Source organism: Meriones unguiculatus, chromosome 11 (assembly GCF_030254825.1).
Source record: "Meriones unguiculatus strain TT.TT164.6M chromosome 11, Bangor_MerUng_6.1, whole genome shotgun sequence".
Taxonomy (NCBI): domain Eukaryota; kingdom Metazoa; phylum Chordata; class Mammalia; order Rodentia; family Muridae; genus Meriones; species Meriones unguiculatus.
The window spans coordinates 26,815,613-26,828,585 of NC_083359.1; the positions used below are offsets into that span (position 1 = coordinate 26,815,613).

At 39.0% G+C, this 12,973-nt stretch overlaps 1 protein-coding gene across 1 annotated transcript in view; it reads right to left on the bottom strand.

Moving 5' to 3' along the window:
* Positions 1-12,973, bottom strand: part of Atp10b (ATPase phospholipid transporting 10B (putative)) — a 311,951-nt gene that overhangs the window by 273,380 nt on the left and 25,598 nt on the right. The window lies entirely within an intron of this gene.

Below are 12,973 nucleotides of genomic sequence, written 5' to 3' on the forward strand. Positions count from 1 at the left end.
CATTACAACTCTAGCAAGTAAAGCACCAGAAATATAGCACTGGAGTTCAAAGCAAAATTCTAAGCATTCACAAAAACAAAAGCTTGCTATAAAAGAAAACATAATAGATTTGGTTGATCTATCTAGAAAAAAACAAAACAAAACAAAAAACAAGACAAAGCTCAAACCAATAATGAACCTGAAATGGAAAAGCACATAATACAGGGTGGAAAGCATGCTGTCAAAAGCTAGAGATTGCAAAGGCAGTACACAAGGAATATGTAATTTGGGACGTTGATGGAGAAAGCAAAAACAGACAGCTGAAACATACACTAAAAATTAAAATTTAAAAGGTAAGCATGGTAGCACATAAATATAATCCTAGAATTTGAGAGGCGCAGGCAGGATCAGGAGTTCAAGGTCATTCTTGGCTACATAATGTATTTGAGTCCAGCCTAGGCAGATATAGTTTTAAAATAATTATAATTCAATTAGAATTAAAACATAGAAAAATGCTTGCATATTTTGTTGGTATGATACTGCAACTCAGGAAAGAAGTGACACAGAATGGTTACTATTAATACCATATTCTGTGATTAAAGATAAAGAGTCCATCGAGTATCAACTGACAACAGTTTAAGTCTTGAATAATGTTAGGAAATAGCTTCATGAAATGTTGAAGGACAGCAAAATCCTTAGGGATAGGAAATGCCAGTTAGCAACTTTATTTTCAACAGAAGTATCAATGTCAAACACGGGTAACAGAAAAACATCTTTGAACATGAAAGACATAAAGGATGCTATTTTCAAGCATCTTCACTTAAAAATCTAAGTGATCTATATAGGATTTCTCATTATAGTGTGAACATTTGTGAGGAATACATTCTTTTAACTACAAGGTGAAACCTAAACTCACAGGGACAGTGGCTTCAAAGCAGGAAACACATTGACTTTGACAAAACTTGGGAGAAATATTGTGTTGGTAAAGTGGAGTGGTGTCAGTCTTCCATTACTGTCCTTTCCCAGCAGTGGAAGTGAAGAGAGGTATTCCTATTACAGAAGAGCTGTTTGTAACAATGGTCCACATACAATCCCTGGGTGGGGGGGGGGGGGGCTAAACCGAACATATTTTCTCACAGTCACAGAGGCTAGAAGTTCAAGCTAGGTCTTTCAGTATGACCTTTATCTCTAACTACATTTATGATAACCTTATTCCTCAAGGCATATTTTTGAGATACAGAGAATAAGGATTTTTGTGTATTAATTTGGTGGGCAGGGTATAATCCAAATCAAGGGAGAAGAGGGGGGAGTTATGAATTTGGAGACAGGAGCAACCAACCAAACTCAATGTCATGCTACAATCAGAAGCCATTGTATTGGTGTGACTAGTCCCTCTGTAAGGATGCCTACCTTCCGAGTACATAGTTCTGGAGATGTAGGAAGGTGGGTTAACATGTTATAGTTTGAAAGTAAGTACTTATTAGGATCTATATCCACACATCTGAAAAGTGGAGCATTTAGTGTTGAAATGTTGAATGTGTTGAATGTGTTGAAACGTTCTTGAATTTTAAGATGTTTTAACCGACTCATTAATCACCTTTATTTCTGCCCAGCATAGCATGTTGTTTATAAGCAGTGTAGCGCTGTTAAACACTCCTCTTGCAAACCTTTGACCATTGATCTTGCAGAAGTCCGTCGAGACTTGCAAAAGGGATAACTGCAGATGACTTTATATCAGACTTGTTGAAATAAAATCAATATATATGAGGGTCAAAGAACTTTCACATCTTTAAGGTGGAAAAAGAACTGAACCTTATAAAATTCAGCTAGCCAATCAATAGTTCACAAGCACCGGCATGTACCTGCGCTAGTCAACGAGGTGACGTACGCTGATACTGAAAATCATCATAGCACTGATACCAAGGGTGAGTTTTGCCTTTTCCGTTTCCTTTTGTATCGACTGAAACAATGAAAGGAATTCTCTGTCTCAGACTGGTGACAGCTGTATTTTCATCCTTAACATTCTTCACTCTTCCTCGTAACACAAGGGAAGATTCTGTAGCCCGGAGGCCATTAGTTTCTTAGAGTGAGATGTTATTTCTTTATCTCCTTTATTTCTACTTATTGACAAAGTCTTCCATTTGTGGGATAGAAATACTGTTTTTATTTTCCTTTGAGGTAAAGAGTTCAAGAAAAGCACAAACACACGCACACACACACACACACAAACACATATATAAGAATTTTTGTCATTTTCGTCTCACGTTCTCTTCCCTCAGCCTCCTCAACTGGAACACCACTTCTCAACAAGGTCCACCCACACATTCACATCTTCTTTTCCTATGTGGCCTCTGAGTGTAACATGAGTTATTTGCCTAATGCGGATTAGGTGGCTATTAGACAGGACAGGGACAATTTATCTGTGTCCGTGCCGCTGAAGAAAATAACCTTGCCACCAACCGATGTTATTTGCCAATAATCGCTCTGGGTGGGGTTTAGCCCCATCCATGATGTCACGTTGAGGGGTCCAATCTTGTACAGCTCTTGTGTAGATAAAAATGTATAAAACTGTCAAACAATAAGAGACTAAATAATGCCTACAGACACATGCTTGCATGTTTATATAATTTAAATACAAAAATATAGGGGTGGTTCACTCATGCCCCCAATTGTGGAACCAATGAATTTATCCTTTGATTTATGGCACAGATATTTGTGACTATGGTTAGTTGGAGGAAAAAGTTATATTCTTCACAAAGTTTGAATATTTTTACTGGCCAGAGAAGAAAATTCCAGGCATCCTATCCCTCTTTTTCTGCGACAAACCAGGGCCAAATTCTAACCACCTTTGGAACTGGTGATAAAGCCTTTTTTTTCTTTCTATTTTCATACCTGGGCACCCTGTTTTGCATCCTATTTGATTCTACAACCTGCCTCTGATTCTTTGGGGAAATAGGCAGAGTATATAAAAAGGGAGGCAATTAATCAGTATTTGCTGAATAAATGAATACATAAGTGAATGAATAAGCAAACAGTAAAAAAAAAAAAAAAAAATAGATGAGCTGAGAGGGAAAATACACCACTCTGTTTCCAGCCTCCTGTTTTAATAAGAAGGCTTGATGCAAAGAGCATACTGTGATTCTAACAAGGAAGATAGCACCCTGCCTGGCCTTTATGCTGTGAAACCAGAAGTAGCAGGAAACTAGAGAAAAGCAGTCCTTTAAGGAATGCTGGTGTTCTCTCCAGATGCATTTGCAAGGCTGGCTACTGAACCCAGTGGACACAGAAATGAATTTTCAGGCAAGTCTGAGGGGGCTGGAACTTACAGCTATCCTCATGGAACTTGTAAATCAAATGAAAAATCTGTTGTTGGTAGATAGTAAAATTATTGAATCTTATTTAAAGTAGAAACCTCGCTCTTGAGTTGGTAAGATAGGAACATCAAAGCATAGGAGTTTTGACTTTACTCTCCACACAAACATCTGTGTGATATTGAAAAATTCCTCTCGGGACAGGACCCTTTCCCACTCCCTCCATCTTTGGTAGGCTGTTTATAGTCTAGTTAATGAGATGACTAAGAATATTAGATAAAATATCCACTGTAGAGTGAAGATTAACAGTGTGGATTTAACTCAGCTTTCTCAATGCTCCACCTTGAACATGTATTAATTTGTATTATAGTAATCTCCATACATTTCCCATCTTGCTTTTAGATTTAAACTCATGCAGAAAGCAGGACACATTCTTGCACTCTGCACAGGTACCCATTATTCAGGGAACAATAGGTTTTTTATATTCATTAAGTGTGTGAATGGAAGTAGGCCCCTGAAAATTGCTACTGCTGCTTTATGAAGTCTTTCCTGAGAAGCTCAAGGACCTGCAATGAACCAGACATCACTTTTTAGCAACTTGGGAAGTTAAAAAAAATAGTGTAACTCCTGTTCTCAAAATAGTTGCAGACTCACGGCTGAGGCAGACATGCGCACAACTAACTTGCACACATCTAAGAACGAAGAAGCAAAGTGCAAAGAGATTAGCTTAAAAGGACGGAGCCTCACAGAAACTCTAGAATCAGAATTTAGTTTTGGGATTTGCTAAAGGTAGGGGTTGATGGGCCATTTGATCAAAGACTCCAAGTGTGGAATTCAATAAGTATGCGTATGTTTGAAGAAAGATGTCCCAAAGGAAATTTATATTCCAGCTAAATTTAGAAATGGTGTAGAATATTATGCTTTTGAGGGACTTTTGGATCATTTAGTGTGATGATAGTTCTGTCCAGAGATAGCTTGTAAGTATTGATATTTGTGCCTGTATGCTGGGTGCATGCACACATGTGTGTTGGGTAGGAAGAGGGATCATTAAAGGAATGTAGGAATCAGAAGACCAATCTCATCTGAGCATAAATGGCACAGAGCCTTACAAATCCAGAAAACTTGAACTGGACTTTAAGTAACAAAATCCGTGGACCCAGGGCATGATGCTGTCAGCGCTACATTCTAGTATCTATACCCTGCAGTTGGCTTCTGACCACCCAGTCCAGGGAAGAGATCTGAAGATTGAGTTGTCTAATGCCGGCCCTTTCCTTGCAGGTATTATAGGTGCGTTATCCAAAGCAAGCTTCCAGGTGACAGCTAATTCAGAAGCATGCCTCTGTGCTGGAATGCATTGTAGGAAGGAGACAGGATCACAAAAGCGATCGTCAGAGAATTCTTCTAGAGCACAAAGTGCATCTGTCTCTATTGAAACATTAAAAAAAAGGAAGAAGAAATCTTTCCTTGAACATTCTCTACTAATGGTAACAAACCATTTATTCTTACTTTCTTGGAGAAAATTTATTCCTGGGTAACCAAATAACAGAAATTGTTGAAAGTAAGCTCCAACCCACAGACCAAAGGCAACAAATATATGGTACATGAGTTGGAGAAATAGAAAACATGTTTGAATACACTAGTTGATTTATTAACTAATTTTATTTAATGTTAAAAATGATCATTAGAAAGCAGGTGGAGAGATGGCTCAGTGTTTAAGAGCATATACTACTATTCTGATAGAGGACCTAGATTCAGTTTTCAGTACCCACGTGGCAGCCCACTACCATACATGCAGGCAAACACTATATACGTAAAATAAAAATAGTCTGTTATAAAAAACTTATGAGACAAATAAAAGATAAACATATAATAAAACACACACACACATACATACACATACAAACAAACCAATTTAGCTTTGGGATTTACTAAAGGAAGGGGTTGATGGGTAATTTGATCATTTAGTGTGATGATAGTTCTGTCCAGAGATATCCTGTAAGTATATATACTTATGTCTGTATGTTGTATGCATATTACACACACAAATAAAAATATCTTTTCTCTAGTCAAAGCCTCACTTTACTCTTGAGTAAATTAATTGGCTTTTTGTCATATAATGAAAAACTGGAATAAATCATATAGATTGAAGTTCTGGTTCCTAGTTGGCAGGTTTCAGTGCCAGGTTAGGTAATACTATTCTTTTGGGTCTCTGGTAAGAATGATGCACAGTAATGTGTAGTAGAGCAAGCCACCTGTATCACAAGCCCAGAAGTACAAATGAAGAAACTAGAGTAGGACAGTGCTTTACAAAGGAGTGCAATAATGATGTAAAATCCCCCCTGCTGAGCCCCGTATCCCAAAGATCCAAATCATCTTCTCATAGCATCACCCTGGGACTAGGACTTGAATACGTGAACCTTTGGAGAACACTTATCCAAACTACAGTAACGAATAAGAACCCAAGTGGGGTTCCCAAATTCTCACATAATTTGTTCTAATTTCTTCTCTTACATTGACCTACCTTCTCACTCATGAAAAACAAAACAAGGAGGTTTAAAAAAAAAGGCAGGAACAACAAAACCCAAATGGTTCATTTTAAAGTTATTTTTTTCTGATAAAGTGGGAATAGAACAACAAAGCAAAAGAAGAATGACCAGCTGGTTAAAATCAGGTTATTTTTATCGGGTTTGTTGAGGATTAAAAAATAGGGAATATTATAAAGTAATTAATCAGTTCTGAATTCTTTTCGCTGATTTCTCAGAAGGCTAGATAATCACTTAGTTGCAGTGACACAGAACATTATCTTGAGTGACTCCATTTTAACCTTTAGTCTGTTGTGTTGAGGTCTAGTGTAGAAGGTCAATCCCATACGAGCAAGGCCCGCCTATATTTACTTACGTCTTGATAAATGTCTGTTTCTCCCTCTGCATGAAGTTACTACAGCAATCACAGGTGTGGACTTATCGTGAACCTTGGTCCACAGACATTCACTATCATAAACAGAAGTCATAACTCACTTAGCAGTTAAGGGAGATGTATTATTATTGAGAAGTAAATGAGCAACCAACAGAATCCTCTCATGGCCAAAATGCTTCTCTGAACTATCTTCATTTGGGGAACTGTTGTTGGAGCTACCTCAAGCTCTTCCCATTGGTGACAGTATTTCATCTGGCCAGCAAATAAGGGATCTGTGTGAGATTGGGAAGACCTCTTTCTAGGGACACTGGAATAATACATGTAACCAACAGCATACAGTCAGGAAGTAGACAAATGGTTGAAAGAATAGGCGGGGAAGTATTCCGTTACCCTCTATAATTGGTTGTGTCAGACTACAATAATTTTCAACATTTCAGTTTGAAAATTAGTTACATTTATATCTGTGTGAAGGTATGTTCATATAGAGTATAGGGGTCAGAAGATAGCTAATTCTCTGGAGCTGGAGATATAGGTCACTGTGAGCTGCCTGCTGTGGGTCCTGGGAACCAAATTTAAGTCCCATGTAAGAGCAGTCTGAGCATCTCTCCAGCTCTGGATATTTTCTTCTTTCTTACTTAGAGGTTTAAGAATTATATGAATTAATATTCATGAGATTTCAGGTGTCCTTGAACCCTTGAGCTATTTTATCTGTAGATTGAACAAATGTCATATATCCTTTCTCTGTGTCTGTTTGTCTGTCTCTTTCTCTCTCTCTGTGTGTATGTGTATCTCTGTGTGTTTAAGATTGTGTTTGTGGAGATAATCAGGTAAAAATGTTAGGGGTTGCTAGCAACAAGGGGTTGCTGAGTTCACAGCATGGCTTGACACAAGCAGCCACCTTCTATCACACATTCAAATAAATAAACCAGTCACTACCATTAGAAGGGACCAGCTAATCCATGGGAAAAACACAAGGTGGGGATAATCCACTTAGATTACATTCCTTTTTATTTACAGCCCTACAGGCAGGCAGAGAAGTAGACAGTCATTGGGGCCTTGGGGAGTGACTGTGGGCATAGCAGAACCCAGATGTGGAGAGATCTGGCTACCCCAGAGTGCCCCCCAGGCAGGACAGTAACCCGGTTGCTTCTCCATCCTTCCTTGCTAAACTGATGCTCCTCACCTGTGAATTCTAAAGGCTTAGAGCAGTCTGATTTTAAGGGGAAAAAGTGTCCATCTGTAAAAGGCCCTGACTCTTGAGGGTGAGAACTGATATTTGCAGAAGAGTCACCTGTTGCCCATCTACCTGACGTGAAGGGCATGCTGGAAGTCTCAGAAGGAGCAGCCCCAACCCCAGTTCTTCCTTCTAATACATCAATCAGCTGATTGATCAGCTGGCTACACTGCCTCTCATCGGAGCCCCACCAATCCAACCCAGGTGGCATTTTCAGTATGGTATCCCATATATTTCAAGACACTGAACATACTTTATATGCTGTATACAACAAACTATCAGAGAGCAGGGTCTATTTCTATTTAACTGTGTAGATGTAGGAGACAAACATTCAAAGAGGACATGCTATGAGGACAGGGAATGCAGAACTCCGAAGAGAGTTATTTGGAGGGTGTTCTGTACCTTTTTGGAGGTTGGGACCAAAATCCCAAGCATGTCTGTGGGATCTGCTTCCATTAACCAAGACTAGCTTTAACCTTGAACACATGTTTTCTAACATCTACCTCACAAATTTTTCTCAGCTCCCGATCTCTGGTAAAACTTGATGTAACTTCCACAATGCTGCTCCTTCTCAAAGTCCTTTGTCCTTAATAAATTCTTCAGAAGATCCCTCAATCGTCAGTTCATCAGGGAATTCTTGCCTGACCTCCTGAGCCAACATGTCACTTCTTCAGAGAATTGCCACACCCTTAGTTCACACTCTTGTTATTTGATAAGCATATGTTCCATTTGTCACTAGAGAATAAATCCTATAAAGCCAGAGGCTAGGCACTATTTAGCTTACATGAATGGAGGGGCAGGTAATGATGAGAATGAGAAAAAAAAGATCAAAGGAAGGAGATCCCAGGCTTAGGGAGATCTCAGAAAAGGAAACAGAAAGAATGCAAGAGCCACAGGATGGGAAGATGGGTAAGGAAAAGATGTCTTTGGGATATTACACAGCCACTACATTCATGAATTCACTGCAGCTATAATCATCTACACAAGATTGGCCCTGTCAATGCTTCACAGAGGTTGGAGAGACACATGAGCCCCCACACCTCCAAGGGGGACTTTTGACAATTAATGACTGTGGAAGAGGGTATCATTTTCTTCAGTGGTGTGACAGCTGATAAGTTATTCTTGCTCCACCTAATAGCCTGCTGCTCATGATCAGGCAAGAAATTAATTAAACTCAGTGGGTCATACAGAAAAGGTAGCATGGAAGTAGAAAGATTTGTTGAGAAGAAGGGCTCCATTGGAAGGAGGAGGGGTATGGGGGAGGGTGACTGGGGTGAAAGGAACTGAAGTTCATTTGTAAATACGTAAAACTGTCAAAAAATAGTAAACAGAATCCTGTTGTTCCTGGTCCTATCTTGCAGAGAGAAAAAGAGGGGGAGAGAGGGAGAGAGGGAGAAAGAGGCAGAGAGAGACAGAGAGAAAAGAAAGAGGGAGGGAGGGAGACAGAGACAGACAGACAGACAGACAGACATATCACAGAGAGAGAGAGAGAGAGAGAGAGAGAGAGAGAGAGAGAGAGAGAGAGAGAGATTATCTTTACAATCTTAAGAGTCTCCTTCTTCATCCAGGGTTTGGGTGCTTTTCATGCTGGCAGTGAAATTTGTAAAATTCATACAGCATAAAATTAATCATTTAAAATTGTTCAGTGGTATTTGTGTATTCGCAATATGTGGCCAACAGCTTATACCATCCTAGGATTTTTTTTTATCATCCCAGAGGAAAAAAAATGCCAGTCCAATAAGCAATCACTCACCACAGCAACATGCCCCAGGCCCTAGCAACCACAAACCGGCTTTCCTGTCTCTTTGGTCTTGTCTGACCTGCATTTACATGTAAGTGGAATCTACAGTGTGTGGCATACCTGGCTTTTTTTTCACTAATGATGTGTTGTGGATTCTTTGCATTGTAACATTATCAGAAATTTCTGACTTTGTTTTAAATAGATGCACAGAATTATTCATTCATCATCTCATAGCTATTTTGGGCTGCTTTTATCTACAGCTCCATGATTATTAATGGTTTTGCTAAGGCCATTCATTTACAATTTTATTTGCTCTCTGAATATCCATTTCAGGTCTTTGGAGTATACATGAAGAAGTGGAATTAAGTAATTGCTGGGTCAAATTATCATCCTGATTTTAACTCCTGAAGGCCTTTTATGTATGAATGGATAGCTCTGTTCTTGTGCTTGCATAGGCTTAGTTTTTGTTTCCCGAAGTTCTGTTTTAAGAAGTATCAGGTATCCATAACATATTCCTTATGTTTCTGTGTTGGGCAGAGGAGTAATATCTAGGTGACCATTATGGGTGCTCTGTCACTGGCCCTAGAATTCCATTAGCACACGGCCTTTATCTCCAATTATTTTCTCCATTACCTTCTCCTTCCATAGAATGACCTATTTTCCTTGTAAAAGCTAATATCATTTATGGAGGCCAGGAAACAGATTTTAAACACATCCTTGGAGCAAAATGCTATAGAGGAAAATTGATGGAGACATTTTTCTTTGGACTTATTAATTTAGTTTGGCTAATCTGAGGTTGAGTACATTTTGAGAAGTTATTTAACTTCTGAGTTAATGATGATTTGAAAAACAGAAATATTGCATGTTTAGTATAGGTAAATTAAAATTTTGCTCTTGGATCCTGGCAGATCTTTAATAAATGCATGCTTTGGTATATAGTAGTTCATATCATTTTCTTCCATAGCCAGGCACCATAGCATAGAGGGTAATTTTATAGTCATAATTATTTTAGTTATAAAACTGGTATTTTCTTCATTTCTGTGTTTGATGCTAAAAATCTTTAACAAATAAAATTGTGATTAGAAGCCCATCTTACCAGGGGGAGATGATCAAAGAGCCAGCAATGGAGTTCATGCCAGATGATGCCCCTGCTCCTCTTACTAGGGAACCCACATGGAGACTGAGCTGTCCATGGGCTACATCTAGGCAGGGGGTCTAGGTTATCTCCATGTGTGGTCCTTCGTAGAGGATCCAGACAGTCCTGATGAGACCTCATAGGCTATGGTTGAGGACCTTCCTTATCAGTGGACTAGGGGAGGGACAGAGCGGGGGACAGAGGAAGGGAGGATGGGACTGGGAGGACATGAGGGAAGGGGTTACTGCCAGGATACAAAGTGAATAAATTGTAATAAATAATGATAATGATAATAATGATAATAAAATAATGATCAAGAAAATTTTTTTAAAGTGTGTGAAGTGGATAAACAACAGTTATTTAAACAGAAAAAGAGTAGGATACAGTTTTATTTGAATTAAAAACATACAAAAGAACAGTGGAAGGGTGACTGTTTTCTCATGATCTTGGCTGTGGTTCATTGTGTATACATAAACTTGACTATCATGTTTGCAGTAAGCATAATTTATTATAAGTCAGTTCTACCTCACTACAGCTGCTAGGACCATCAAACAATTTGATGAAATCAACAGCAGAAAAGATGGTAATCACAGTTTTCTCTTGCTGGTGAGCTCAGCCTCCAAGTTTCTGTAGGTGGAGATAATGATTAATCTCATTTTCTTCCCTAGTCATTTTGGAGGAAGGACTCATGGGGTCATTTCCTTAAAGGCTTCTGCCTCAACAAGGCACCTTTATTTGGAAGCCAGAGGCCAGTGATGCTGGCCACACTCTAACCAGAGCCCAGTCAGGAACACTGGCAATTTGTTGATTTTCTGTGGAGAAGGACAGACAGATCCACAGCTATGGGCGAAAAGCAGCCATGACTTTCTACAAAGTCAGTAGTGTCACCTCTCCTGAAGCCTACTTCACTTGCTTAGCCTCCTTGTAATTATGTAAGTCACTCATTTTGGGGACAAGTCCTCCCCAAACCTCTAGAGTCTAATTATTTCTTCCCCCTTCTTTATTCAAGTTTCTTCTGTTCTGCTTGGCTTTTTCCTATTACGGATATACTATTAACATTATTTGGTTAGTACTTCTTGACTGCTGTGAGGTCAAATACTTCCATCTATCATTCTGTCTGTCTATCTGTCTATCTATATATCTATCCATCCATCCTCCATCCATCTGAGACAGTATTAGCTCTGGATGGCCTGGAACTCACTATGCAGACTAGGCTGGCTTTGAAAGCTTTAATTAGAACTATCTAATCTCCAATACCAGCATAGGAAACTATGGCCATGATTTTTCTCATTTGACAGATGAGCAAAATGATTCTGCAACAGGTTCATGGCTGGTGTCTTGCCTCTTATAAATGCAGTATAAGGTTTAGATCTGGTTCCATTTAATGTCTCAGCTCTTCAGATTCATATACTTCCTTTCATAATTTTCCCAATGTTTCTTATTTTCCTACTTTACATATGTATATGTATTTAATTTAGTTTTATTATTATTTTTATTTTTTTTTAAGGATTCACTCTAAGCCAAACTGAGAGAAGCTCTGCCTGAGGAGCATTCTGCAAATGCGCACGTCACTCAAGTACCACCTTCTACAGTTCCTCAGCCCTTCAGCTCCTGTTATTTCTTTCGTTCCTCCTCTGTCTCGGTACCCATTTATATTCAGCTTGATATAACGTGACTAGAAAGCAAAATCTTACAGTTTCTACTTAATAATCCTCGTAATTCTGCATTTGCTTGTGAATCAGTTCAGGTCCTTCTCAAGAACTACCCAGGAAGGATTCATCCTTTTCTGTCTGCAGTTGAAATGTCTGCTTTGTGGGAGGAGGGATGGCTCATCGGTTAAAAACACCTACTAGTCTCATAGAGACTCATAACCAAACCTTCAGCAGAGTACAGGGAATCATATGAAAGATGGGGGAGTTAGTATGACCTGGAGAGGGCAGGAGCTCCACAAGGAACAAATATATCTGGGCACAGGGGTCTTTTGTGAGACTGTATCTCCAACCAAAGACTATGTATGGATATAACCTACAACCTCTGCTCAGATGTAGCCCATGTAGTTCAGTATCCAAGTGGGAACCCTAGTAAGGGGAACAGGGACTATTTCTGACATGAACTCAGTGGCTGAGTTCATGTCAGAAAAAAAAATGAACTTGCTCAAGGGCATGCAGCTGGTAAGTGAACCAAGATCTCAGGACACATCATTTGGGTAATCTCCAAAATGCACCTGCTTCTATGAGTGAAGTGTGTAAGAAATTATACCGATATACAAAAGGTTTATTATGGAACTAACTAAAAATAGGCACATTACCATTTACACTTGTGAGATTTCAACACTAGATGGTACTTTTAGAGAAGGCATTTGTTCTTTTAAATGTGAGGTAAAATTTTAGCACACACACACATACAAAAAAAAACCCTAGGGAAAAATTTATGAATCTCATTTCATTGTTAAATCCTCAGGCTGATGTTGGAATAGATTTGCTATGTAACCTTATAGCAAAAATTCTCTATTCTTGACCTTGAGGTCTCCAATGATTCTCTCACTGTCACATGCTCAATAACTAGAGTTTTGGCAAATGTGTGGGTAAAAGCTAGGGTAGATGTTAGTCCATGAAAATGGAGAATTACTGGGCATTTGAAGAAGTAAATAATGGCAT